This window comes from Eucalyptus grandis, chromosome 3 (genome assembly GCF_016545825.1).
Source record: "Eucalyptus grandis isolate ANBG69807.140 chromosome 3, ASM1654582v1, whole genome shotgun sequence".
In the NCBI taxonomy this organism is placed as follows: domain Eukaryota; kingdom Viridiplantae; phylum Streptophyta; class Magnoliopsida; order Myrtales; family Myrtaceae; genus Eucalyptus; species Eucalyptus grandis.
Window position 1 is genome coordinate 42,758,760 of NC_052614.1, and position 12,442 is coordinate 42,771,201.

Genomic DNA, 12,442 nt, shown 5'->3' on the forward strand with positions numbered 1-12,442 from the left:
ATTGCTCAAGATAATTAGCCAATAAAAAAATATTTTATTATCTCTAGTAATTTATGTTTAAATGTTTTAGTAAACGATAAAAAAAATTGTTTGTTCAAAGCAATACAAGTAATTATTTTAGGAAAATATTTTTAAAATTATTTATTATCAGCAAAGCAAACACAACCCAAATGTAGGGATGGTACATGTCTACGTGGTGCGAGACTCTCCACGGAGAAGATTTGATTGAACATCATTTTTTACAATATATTAATAGTCTATTTGACTTCCGATACCATTGGCAATTCAATTAAACGTGGTGCAGAAAATAATGACAAATGTGTGTTACACCACTTGATCCATGTCCAAAAAGTAGAATAGTATCCACGCGGTTCACGATGCTGATTAGTGCACATCCAGACTATTAAACTATATTAACTGCATCATTGCTTACCTGAGCTTGAAGGCATTGCCAACTCCAGGAAATTGAGTTTTCTTGCGATGGTCCACCAAATAGATCCATCTCGAATCAAAGTAGATGGCGCTTTCCAAGTCTACTCCCCTCTTAGCGGCAGTGGCTCTCATAGCTTCCGAATGAATTGTCAAAACTGGGTCAATCGTGACAGCAGGGAAACAAAGAATAAGAGATTTTTATGAATAATGCGTTAATATTCTCTCAGATACTTGACTCAGTTCTACTTGCATGGTCAAGTTGTTTTTTAAGTTGCATAATAAGGCAATAAGGTTTATCTCTCTAAATTTAGACGATTTAATCTCACCACTATGAGCACAACTTTTAAGGGCAATAAAAGTGAATGGTTAATATACTGCATGCAGATTAGTCACTGCACCGAAGCTTACACTCCTTGGAGAATACATCACAGGTCCATACAGATCTGCTTAAGTGTTGACCTTTTTCTCCAGGTCAGCATGCAAGCCTTGGAAATACTCGCGAAACTTTTAGCTAACCCACTTTTAGCATCTTCATCCAAAATAATGCCAAGAAAGTGAAGAAAACTCTTTTTCGCATAACAAAGTCTATATGATTTCTTTATGCCTATGCATTTCTCAGTATAAAAAAGTGTAGGTACTATTTCTCGGTTTTCTTGTCATGTTACAAGCAAGCTATATGAAGCTTGCATGGTGCAAAGCTACATTGTCCCTCTAAGTGACATGAATAATTGTCCCTTTGAGTGACATGAGCGAGCTGTGAGGTAATGAGGGTATTAGCTGTGAAAGGTTTTACAACATACTCGCTCTACTCGGAAACCGGACTAGACCGTCTTTGAAATCAGTCGATTCTTAGTTTCGTAAAATCGGTCTGGTTCTCAGTCGGCTCCTAATTCCAAGTGAAAACGCAAACTGATTTCATAAAACCCAAAACCCCTAATTTTTATCTTGGCATCTTTTTCTTGGGAAAATCATCAAAAAAATCCTAAACTTATTGCAATTTTTTCCAATTTAGTCCTAAATATTTTTTTGTCAATTTAGTCTTAAACATTTTTGTAATTGTGTCAATTCGGTCTATCGACCAAATTTGGCGGGCGGCACTAACGTGAATGTTGGCCGGCCACAGCGGACAATTTTAAAATAATATTTTGTTTTTTATTTCTTAAATTTTTGAATTCTTCATTTTTTTTCTTTTTCCTCTCTCCTTCTTCCCCTTCTCCAATGACCGGCCAAACAGAGGGCTAGTCGATGGACAATGGCAAGCTCGTCGGCCGTCTTTAGGTGAGGATGAGCTTGCCTCGCTAATGGACGGCGAGGCCGACCTTGCCCATGTTTGGCAAGGCAAGCCCTCACTAGTGGCTAGGTGAGGCTTGTCTCATTGGATATGGCGAGATCAGCCTTGTTATCCATTGGCGGCGAGCCCTTGCCAGATTTGGTGGGGCCTCGCATTGTCAATGGCTAGATGAGCTCACCTTCGCCCAACAACAGTGAGGCAAGCTTGCCACTAGCTGGCAACTGACCCTCCCTTTAGCCGATTGCTAGAGAAGGGGAAGAGGAGGGAGACAAAAAGAAAAAGAGAGAATATTATCAATAAAATAAAATAAAAAATAGAATATTATCAAAAAATTGTCCATTGGCACCGTCCAGCACATCCACATTAGCATTGGTAGCCAAATTTGGTCGATGGACCAAATTGGTATAATTGCAAAAAAGTTTATGATTGAATTAGCAATAAAAAAGGTTTAGGATTGAATTGGAAAATGGTAAAAAGCCACCAAAAGCCCTAAACTATGGCTATTATGACACATTTACCCCAAATTTTTACTCATGTGACACATTCACCCCAAACTTGTGTAGTATGACACATTTCCCTAAACTTTTGTTTTATGACATTAAAAACCCTAAACTTTTATTTTGTGACCCCAAAAACCCCATACTTTTTTTCTATGACACCAAAATTTTGGAATAAATGTGTTACATGAATATAAATTTGGGTTTTGGTGTTACGAAATAGAAGTTAGGATTTTGGTATTACAAAAATATAAGTTCAGGTTTTTTGGTGTTACAGAAAAAAAAATTAGGATAAATGTGTTATACGGGTACAAGTTTGAGGTTTTTGACATCACAAAAAAAAAGTTTATGGTAAATATGTCATTGTTAGTAAAATTTGAGGTTTTTTGTGACTTTTTCCCATTGGAAAAATTACAGTAGGTTCAAGATTTTGTTGATGATTTTCCCTCTCTCTCTCTCTCTCTCTCTCTCTCTCTCTCTCTCTCTCTCACAACTCACCTTTCTCCTCGCTCACTCGCGGCTTGCCCTTTGCTCGTTTGAGCCTTGCAACCCTCATTGGAAAAGAGTTCAACAAATTACATAATATAAGTTAAGAGAATTAAATAATTGTGAGAGTTTTCCATAACGATTATGTAATTTGCTACTTTAAATTTATTCGTATTTTGTAATTATGGAAAATTATCACAATCTCATGTTAGGTGACCTACTTATTTATATTAATTTGTTTATATTCTTTGCTTTATAACATGTATTGTTTATTTTATTTTAGTTATGAATTAAGTGGATAATAAATTATAATGGGCTGTCTAATATAACAATCTGTACTTTAATAGATTACTTGTAATTAATATATAGCAACATGTGGTTTTATCATAAACAGGCTGGGGGATGAATTGAACGGGACTGAGGCTGACCCCGCCCGTGTCCACCATTTGTTCCGCGAGGCAATTTTCATGAGGAAAATTTGTCCCATTGGAAAAGGGGCGCGGGTTGTCGTGTCTCTATGCGTGCGAGTCAGAAAAAGCATTTTATTCCTAACTTTTTATAGGCTTTGTCCATAATTACAAAGGCCTCTTCCTATTAGGGTAAATGACCCCATGAATGCATTTTCAACACGATGGAACTCCAAAATTCAATGTCAATTAGTTGGTTCATACTTTTTCATCATTCATCCTGTGAGGTAGTTGGCATTTCAGTTAATTGTATTAAATTATTAATTAACATTATTATAAGGACCCACGCGTTAAGGTGGATGGGATGAGAGACTGACGGGATTTTGATTGGCACGCAATCGATGCCCAATTACATTGCATTAATTAAACACCGCAAAATCTCGCTATGATTTTCCTTGAAGAAAATGTGGCTGATTACAGTTGCCAAATAATCGATCCATGCTTCAGCCAAGCAATTAATTAAATAATCATCCATTTATCATAAAATCGATCTATGGATTGTGATGATTGAACTACCGCCTCAACGATTTCTAATAAAATTGACCAAGATGATTACATTGGACTAAGTGGGCAATATTTTCAAAATTTGTTGCTTGGACTTGTATGGCATCTCCATCATAGGCTGTCCTACAATGCACGATGACATGGATAATTTCACTCAACATGATGATTCGGGAGAAGCTAACCCACTCTACATATAACCTTCATGGCTACCCTTACCTCACAAGAGCTCGTTTGGAGTTGGGAACCTTAATTGATATTAGAGCAAGGTATAGTGGATGAGGGTTCTCGTGGACCATTACATCAGTTATTATCCATAAGTCACGTTGCCATGATTAACAATTCATTTGTGGAGCAAAGTAGACACCAACTTAAAGGCAATGTCTTCATTCATGTGATCTCCAAGACTCCAGACAAAACTAGATTGATTGACACCATATCAGTTAGACCTAAGATAAAGAATCTTCTCAAGGGTTAAGAATCTTCTCAAGGGTTTGTGACCAACTTTTCGAATTAAAACCATATGATAAGTTTGTACACTCGATCCTAAATATCTTTAGTTGTATCAAATAAGTAAGTAAACTCAATCAAAAGGTGAGTGTGATCTTATGCTAAGTTTTACAAGATCTTTTGCTAAGTTTTTTCAAAACAATTTTAACAATCTAGTCCAGCCTACATGGGTCAAGTGTCTTAAAGATGTACCCTGGTAGTCAGTTGGCGTTGATCACACTTGTGTATCACTCAATAATCCCTCTTCCAATCCATGCAAGACTCGAGTCATCTCAAGGGTGGTCTATGAGGAGGTGCTAGGTGTGCTTGTGTGGAGAGAAAGGCATATTGTTACTGCGTTGTTAGGGCTTTGACAATAACCTTATCAATGTTGAACCTCTGTTTGACTAGTTGTGTTGAGCAGTTCATGTTCATATATAATTTCTTTTAATTGGTGGGAAATATTTATGATAACATTGTCATTGATAAGATGCAGTTGAAAGTTCCATATATTTTGTATCGTCACTATTTATGTGAAGTTATTCCAGGTCTAGGTTGCACTGGCTTGAACCTCTTGTGAGTAGGGTTGGTCTACACACCACAAATAAAGGAAGCCTTATGGGTTTGGTCTCAAGAGAAACCCCCAATACTTGAGTTGGGCAGGGCTGGGGATAGCACACCGCTGTTTTCGCCCGAGCAATTAACCTGGGGCTCATCGACCCTCTTCACGCGCGCGCGCGCTGAGCTCACTGGTGCCGTTCTCCGTTGGTGTTGAGCATTCTTTGCTAATTTGCGTCGAGTTTCGATTTGGATTTGGGTCGAGTTCTTGTCTGTGGTCGTCTTTCATTTGACCCACCCCACATGTTCGATAAAATGCCCAAACGAGATCTAGTTTCGTTTTGCTGCCTCGAGCTAAAGCCGAGTTGTCTGGGCGTCAACCCATAAGCGCCGCTTGACCTGCAACATAGCTAATGCCACAAGACTCGTGGTCACCCTCGTGGTGGCCAGTGGAGGGCTCGGCTCTCTTTTGTTCCGTCACCTGAGCGACGACCATCGTGGCAGCCGCAGAGACGTCGCCTGCTGGATGTGGGGCAAGCACTAGGCTCAGCTTTGTCAAGGCGGCGCCACCGCCGTTTCCCCTAGGCCGGATGGACAGTTGTGGCACGCCTTTTGCCACCTTGCCTCATGGGGGCCAACTTGCTGCGAAGCAGCAGGAAGCGAGTCGGGTCGGCCAGCCCGGAGCTGGGATAGGCCGACTTCCTGCTCTAGTCGGCCCGAACTCATTGTGTATGGGTAAGCTGATTTTTTTGGGTCATGTTTTTATTTTTAATGGGCCTGCCCCTTTAATTTTAAGGCTTAGGCTTTAGTTCAGTTTAGGGGCTAGGCTTTTCTTTTCATTTATTTTTCATTTTGGACCAAGTGTATTGCCAAACTGGGCTCATTCGTTGAGCCCAGTCCAGCCAAGGACAGGCCTAGGGCGGTCTCGACCTGGGTTAAGTGCAGTGGCCCGACCCGAGTACGTTTATTTATGTGATATAATATAATATTATTTTATTTTATTTAAAAATTCAAAAATCCAAACCAAAGGTAGGGAAAGTCCTATGTCGGCTGTTGCTAGCGTACTCGGATTCAAATCCCTTGACGGGATCAATGTTGGTGCTGGTTTAGCAATCCCTTTGCTTTTATTATGCTGGACCACCATGACAATGACCGTGCAACTACTGTTCACTTGAGATTCCTCCGTCCCATCTCACTATTCTGGTCTCATATCTACAATGGGTCAAGCAACATCTCAATCTCCCTAATTCACCACCACCACCATAATTTTGTTAATGTTTAGAGTCAGATACAAAATAAAGACAAAATATTTATAGTGGCTCAACCCCAATTAGTATTGTATATGCATTCATAGGAGTGATTAATTACAGTCAAGATACAGATATAAACATAATTATAGAAAGTCATCATAATAGTAAATTACATATTTATAAATTCCTCAATCTCGTGTGTTTTGGTTGCAGTTCAAGCTTGGCGATAAGATTTTAGGAGGAGATGAAAACTTCGCAGAGCACCGTCGGAGATGGGATCTTTGTGTAGGGCCGCAGTGAGATCATCTTGAACTTGGCAATGAGATCACCATCGGAGATAAAAGCCTCACCAGTGGCCGTGTGGCTGCACCTCCACTACCCAATTCTTCGTCCCTTCCCCATCCGCAACTGTGGATCCTAATTCCGTCTTTCAAAATGCGTTTTTATTATTTTATTATGGATTACAATTTTTGTTTTCTAATTTTCATTTTTTATTTAATTGATTTTTTTATCTGTTTTTCAATCTTATCTTAAGTATAAACATATGTCCACATTTACTACCTGAAAAAAAAAAAATTATCCTACTTTATCCTCTCGCATCTTGATTTTTCTCTCAACGACCAAATGTAGCCTACAAGCATTTTATTATCACAATATCACTTATAATGTTTTCTAGTAACTTGTATATGTTGTATATTGAACAAGTATTGCATGGGAATTATAAATACTGTTGGATTTCCAAGAGAGATTGAGAGAAAATAGTCAAATGCTAAATTCGAATTAGATAAAAAAAAATTATTAATTTAATTCAAAGCGTCGAAATTGGCATAACATAATGAATATTTAATTAATTTAGTAGTTGTGAAATGGTTTGTGCTAGCATTTACTTCCAGTTTTTTTTTTTTTTGGTAAAATATATTCAGTCGATGGAGATCCTCACAAAAGATTACCAAAAGGGAGAAACTGAATGATGAATTATTATTTATTCACTTTAACTGAAAAGTTGCTTCTTGAAAGCATAAAAACGTGGGTTTCGAGCCAAGTTATGTGAACTTATTTTTTTGGTTAATAAAGTATAAGTTGATGTTATCAGTTTTGATTTTTTGTCGTAGATTTTGCAGTTTTCCCTCTTAATCTGGAGGCAAACGATAGACAATTATTTATAATGACGTATGTTGTAGCTTTGCCCTCTGCTCCAGATTCCAGTTTTACTTAGAAGAAGCTGGCAAAACATAATTGAACACATTGATTCAAGGTAGCATCTTCTACGGCCTTGTTTCCTCACGTAATTACTAATGTAGTCCCAAATCTATTCAATTGCATCTATATAGTCTTCAATTTTCATGAGAAATTCCAATGAAATCATTTCGAGTAATTATTGACGCTGCGTTCGGTCAACATTATCTATCCTACATGGCACAATGGCCGACTTGCATGCATCACCATGGCCACAATCATCGCATTGGCCACCATTTCAGTTAATATATACAAGTCATGTTGCCATACAAGATTCATTCGTAGAGCAATGAAGACACAAGCTTAAAGGCAATGTGGTCATTCACGTAATTTCCAAGACTCCAACCAAAATGAGATCAATCGACACCATATCAATCAGACCTAAGATAAATAATCTTCTCAAGAGTTTGCGACCAAATTTTCTAATTAAGATTGTCTAATAAGTCTGGACTCTCAGCCTTAGATATCTGTAATTTTATCGAACCAGTTAGTAAACTCAATCAAAAGGCAAGTCTTATCTTATGCTAAGTTTTACAAGACATTGTCGTAGGATCAACACCATTCTCTATGAGCATGTAACATTGAAAACATTCGTCGAGAAGGGATTTGCTGCATGAAATCTAGTTGTAACCTTATTTCTATCGGTAAAGATGTAGTTATCTTAATTTCGGCTTATAAAGGTTTCTTCTTATTTTAAAAATCATCAACCCCATTGTTATCCTTACAAACTAAAAACAAAACAAACCTTTGCAGGCCCAAATTAATGGTGACCTCCTCTTCTTAAGCATATTTTTCTTTAATGCTCTGTTTGTTTCATATAAAATAATGATTTGGAAGACATTTTCATAAAAATAATCGCTTGTAGCAATTGAAATAGTTAACCAATGAAAAAACATTTTATTATTGATAATAATTTATTTCTAAATATTTTCTTATATGATGATAAAATTTGCTTGTTCATATTTGTAAGTGATACAACCAATTATTTATAGGAGAACATTTTCTAAATCATTAATATGAATGATTTGGGAAATATTCTCTTAAAATTAATTTTTTTATATCACTTAAAATAATTAATTAATAAAAAATTGAATTATTGATAATAATTTCTGTCTAAATATTTTTGTGGACAATGAAAATATTTTTCATTGATAAATTTTTGCAAGCAATACAATTGATCATTTTAAGGAAATGTTTTCCAAATAATTAATTTTTGGAAAAATTATCAAAGAAGTTCTAAACTTATTATATATTTGCCAATCTAATTATAAACATTTCATTTTATCAATTGAGTCATAAATATTTTCGTATTTTGCTAATGGAGTCAACTCGGCCAATTTTAGCTGAGAATCACAACGTGGATGCCAAGCGTCTATGTGACATAGTCGATGTTGATGCGGACAATTAATAATAATATATAAATATTTTTCAATTTTGTTCATTTTTATAATTTTATTTTTTCTAATTTATATTCCCTTTTTATTTGCTTTTTTTTTTTTTTTTTTTTTTTTTGTTGGCAAAGGTCACTAACGACTCTTGCCAACTGCAAAAGACTCATCCTCGACTGGTAGGACCACAAAGGCCCCTACCTAGGGCCATCACGTGGGCAAGGGCCTGAGGCCCTGCCAGCTACGGACGAGGATGCAAAGGCCCTTATAGAATTTGGCAAAGGTTGCCTCATTCACAACTAGAGAGGTCACACTAGCCTCAGCCAAAATTGGGGAGGGTTGCCAATGATCCTCATTGAAACAAAAAAGAACAAAAAAAGTAAAAATTAAAATTAAAATTAAAAACTAAAAATTGAAAAATATATAAAAATTATAAAAAAAAAAAATTATCATATCGGCGTAGGCCATGCCATAGAAGACATTCGTATCCATGTCATTGTTTTTTTTTTTTATGAAAATTGGCCGGATGAACTCAATTAACAAAGCGTGAAAAGTTTAAAATTCAATTGACAAAATTAAAAAGTTTCTCATAGAATTGGCAAAATTGCAATACGTTTCTGACTTTTTTTGAAAATTTTCCTTTTATTTCTCGCAAAAAAAACGGAGCCCAACTTAAGTCCTCAATTCTTCAATCAAGAGCTCTTCTTCATTCTGTCCAGTTTTCTTGACACCATTTAACGTCTCACTCATGCCAAATCCCTTTTTTCGTAAAACTCTAGCCGTATTTGTGACATCCGGATTTTCGAGTTCTGATTTCGATTAGATAAATTGGCCATTTTTGTTCAATTGAAGCCATGGATTAATTCTGGTTGTGAAATTGAGAAGGAAGAGGGATTCTTAGATGAGGAAAATAATCAATTTGATAAGTGAGACATCAATTGATTTTATGAGAGTCATTTGAGAGAAATTCAAGAGGGAAATTGGATGCAGAAATGCAAGTGGGAACCGAGTACTCTAATCTGAAATTCTTTTGGGAATCTATGAGCTTATTCAAAAGAAAATGAAATATGAATTTTCTATTTGAAGAAATTCTTTTCTTTTGATTTTATTCACATTCCTTTTTCTATTTTTGGGCCAAACACCATTTTCCCTTTTAATTCTTTTTTTCTTTTCCCCTACCCCTCTTGGCCGACACCTTTCGCTCTCTCTCTCTCTCTCTCTCTCTCTCTCTCTCTCTCTCTCTCTCTCTCTTTTTCCCACGTGCAAGAAACCCCACCGACTGCCCTTGCCAGTTCTAACTTTGCTTCTCCTTTTCCTTCATGCTTTTTTGACTTTTCAAACTTATCCTCTCTCTCTCTCTCTCTCGGTACTCTCCCTCTCTCCCTCACCGTTCGAACGAAGACAGAAACAAAGGAAGAACATAAGCCACCGAGAGAAGAGGAAGACCGGATCAGCTCATCGTCGCCGCCGCGCTCCGCCACCCGCACGTCGCCCGTGCGCTCCACCGCTCGCCGTTCACCTCCGCCTTTCCCTCACCCCCTCCTTCGGGTGCCGTCGACGCTCTCCTTCTCCTCCTCTATTTCGTGCGAAGACCGACAAAAGCAGAAGCAACGACCAGCGTCACCTAAAGGAGCCGCAACCACGCCGGATCGTTGTTTGCTCCACCGCCGCCCACCGTTCTACCGTCCACCACCACCAAGCTGTTACGAAATCGCACGTCAATTCCAAAAAAAAAAAAAAAAAATAACACTCGCAAAACAATTCACCAAATAGAATATAGTAATAAAAGAACAAAATCAAAAGAACACGCCAAAAAATTTGTTATCGAAGTTCACCCAAACCTCGGCTATGTCTCTGCGCAGAGGCACTCTGCGAATCCACTAGACTTCAAAAAAAGTTGGAATACAACGATGATCTTCTCTCAAGATCAGGGCACAAAGAGATTGAGAACCCCCATCAAGAAAAAAACTCACTTTTTTCTTCTCTCTATTTTCTTTTTTAGCGTCTTGACGGCTAGGGTCTTGCCATCGCTAATATAAAGGTATCACTTTTAACCTAAAAGCAAATCTAATAGAAAAGACAAAAAAGCCCCTAAAAACAAATATTTTGCTTCATCTATAACAATCTCCCACTTAAAGACAAATATACCCAAGCATCAAGCAACTTTGAATCCATCTTCTTCAAAAAATAGTAGTTGAAAAAACTTGTGCCTCTATGATACTCCTCATCAATCAACATGGAGTAATACCAATGGTAGTAGTACAGAAAATATGCTTCTCTTTGTCTACTACCTTGGTCAACATGTCAGCTAGATTCTTTGAGCCATCAATCTTCTGTAACTTTAACTCATTATCTTTCAATGCTGACCTGATAAAGTGATAACGCTTCTTGATATGTCTAGTCCTTGAGTGATAAGCTGCATTCTTTGCTAAGTGCACTACACTTTGACTATCACTCCAAAGTGTACTGATTGGCTATTTTCGATGTAGCTCCTCCATGTAATCTTGTAACCGTATGATTTCCTTGGAGGCTTCTGTGATTGCCACGTATTCTGCCTCTGTCATTGATAAAACCACTACTTTTTGTAGTTGAGATACCCAACTCACTGCTGTACCTGCAACTGTAAAGACATATCCAGTGGTACTCTTACCACTATCTCGATCACCCGAATGATCTGCATCTACGTAACCCTGCAACTCTAGAGATGTACCACCATAACAAAATGAGTAATTGGAAGTACCTGCTAGATATCTCAATATCAATTTTACTGCATTCCAATGCTCTCTGCCTGGGTTATGTATATATCGACTCACAACTCCCACTGCATGTGCAATGTCTGGTCTCGTGCTCACCATGGCATACATCAAACTCCCCACTGCTGATGCATATGGAACTACCGTTATCTCATCTTTCAAAGCCTGAGTGTTCGGACACATATCCTTAGAAAGTTTGAAGTGATTCGCTAGAGGAGTTGCAATCGGTTTTGCCTTGTCCATGTTAAATCTCTTTAACACCCTATTCACATAGTCTTCCTGCGACAACCATAATTTCTTATTTTTCCTATCCCTGATGATTTTCATGCCTAAAATATTCTTGGCCTCTCCCAAGTCTTTCATAACAAACTGTGATGATAACATCTTTTTCACTTCTATTATTCTCTTCATATTGGAACTAGCCACCAGCATATCATCCACATATAAAGAGAGATACACAATGTCATCATCATTATACTTGCGAAAATAAACACAGTGATCCGACTCACAGTGTGCAAATCTTTTTTCTTGCATGAAACCATCAAATTTTAGGTACCATTACCGCGAAGCTTGTTTCAAGCCATACAAGCTTTTCTTCAAGCGACATACCATGTGCTCCTTACCTTTGACTTCAAAACCCTTAGGTTGTGCCATGCATAATTCTTCATCTAAGTTACCGTGTAAAAACGCTGTTTTTACGTCTAACTGCTCAAGATGAAGATCCTCCACTGCAACTATACTCAACAGAACTCTAATTGATGTCATTTTCACTATAGGTGAAAATATCTTTGAGTAGTCGATCCCTTCTTTTTGAGAAAAGCCATTGACTACAAGTCTCGCCTTGTATCTAATGCTACCATCTGCTTCATTCTTAATCCTGTACACCCATTTGTTTAATAAAACTTTTTTACCTGTGGGCAACTTGGTCAACTCCCAGGTTTTGTTTTGAAGTAACGAGTTCATCTCGTCTTTCATAGCACACTCCCACTACAAGTGAGACGTGTCTACCTTTGCCTCATCGTAAGTCTCCGGTCTCCTGAATTTTTATATAAGACATGGCTCAGAACAGTATTAGCTGATGGATCAAAAATTAC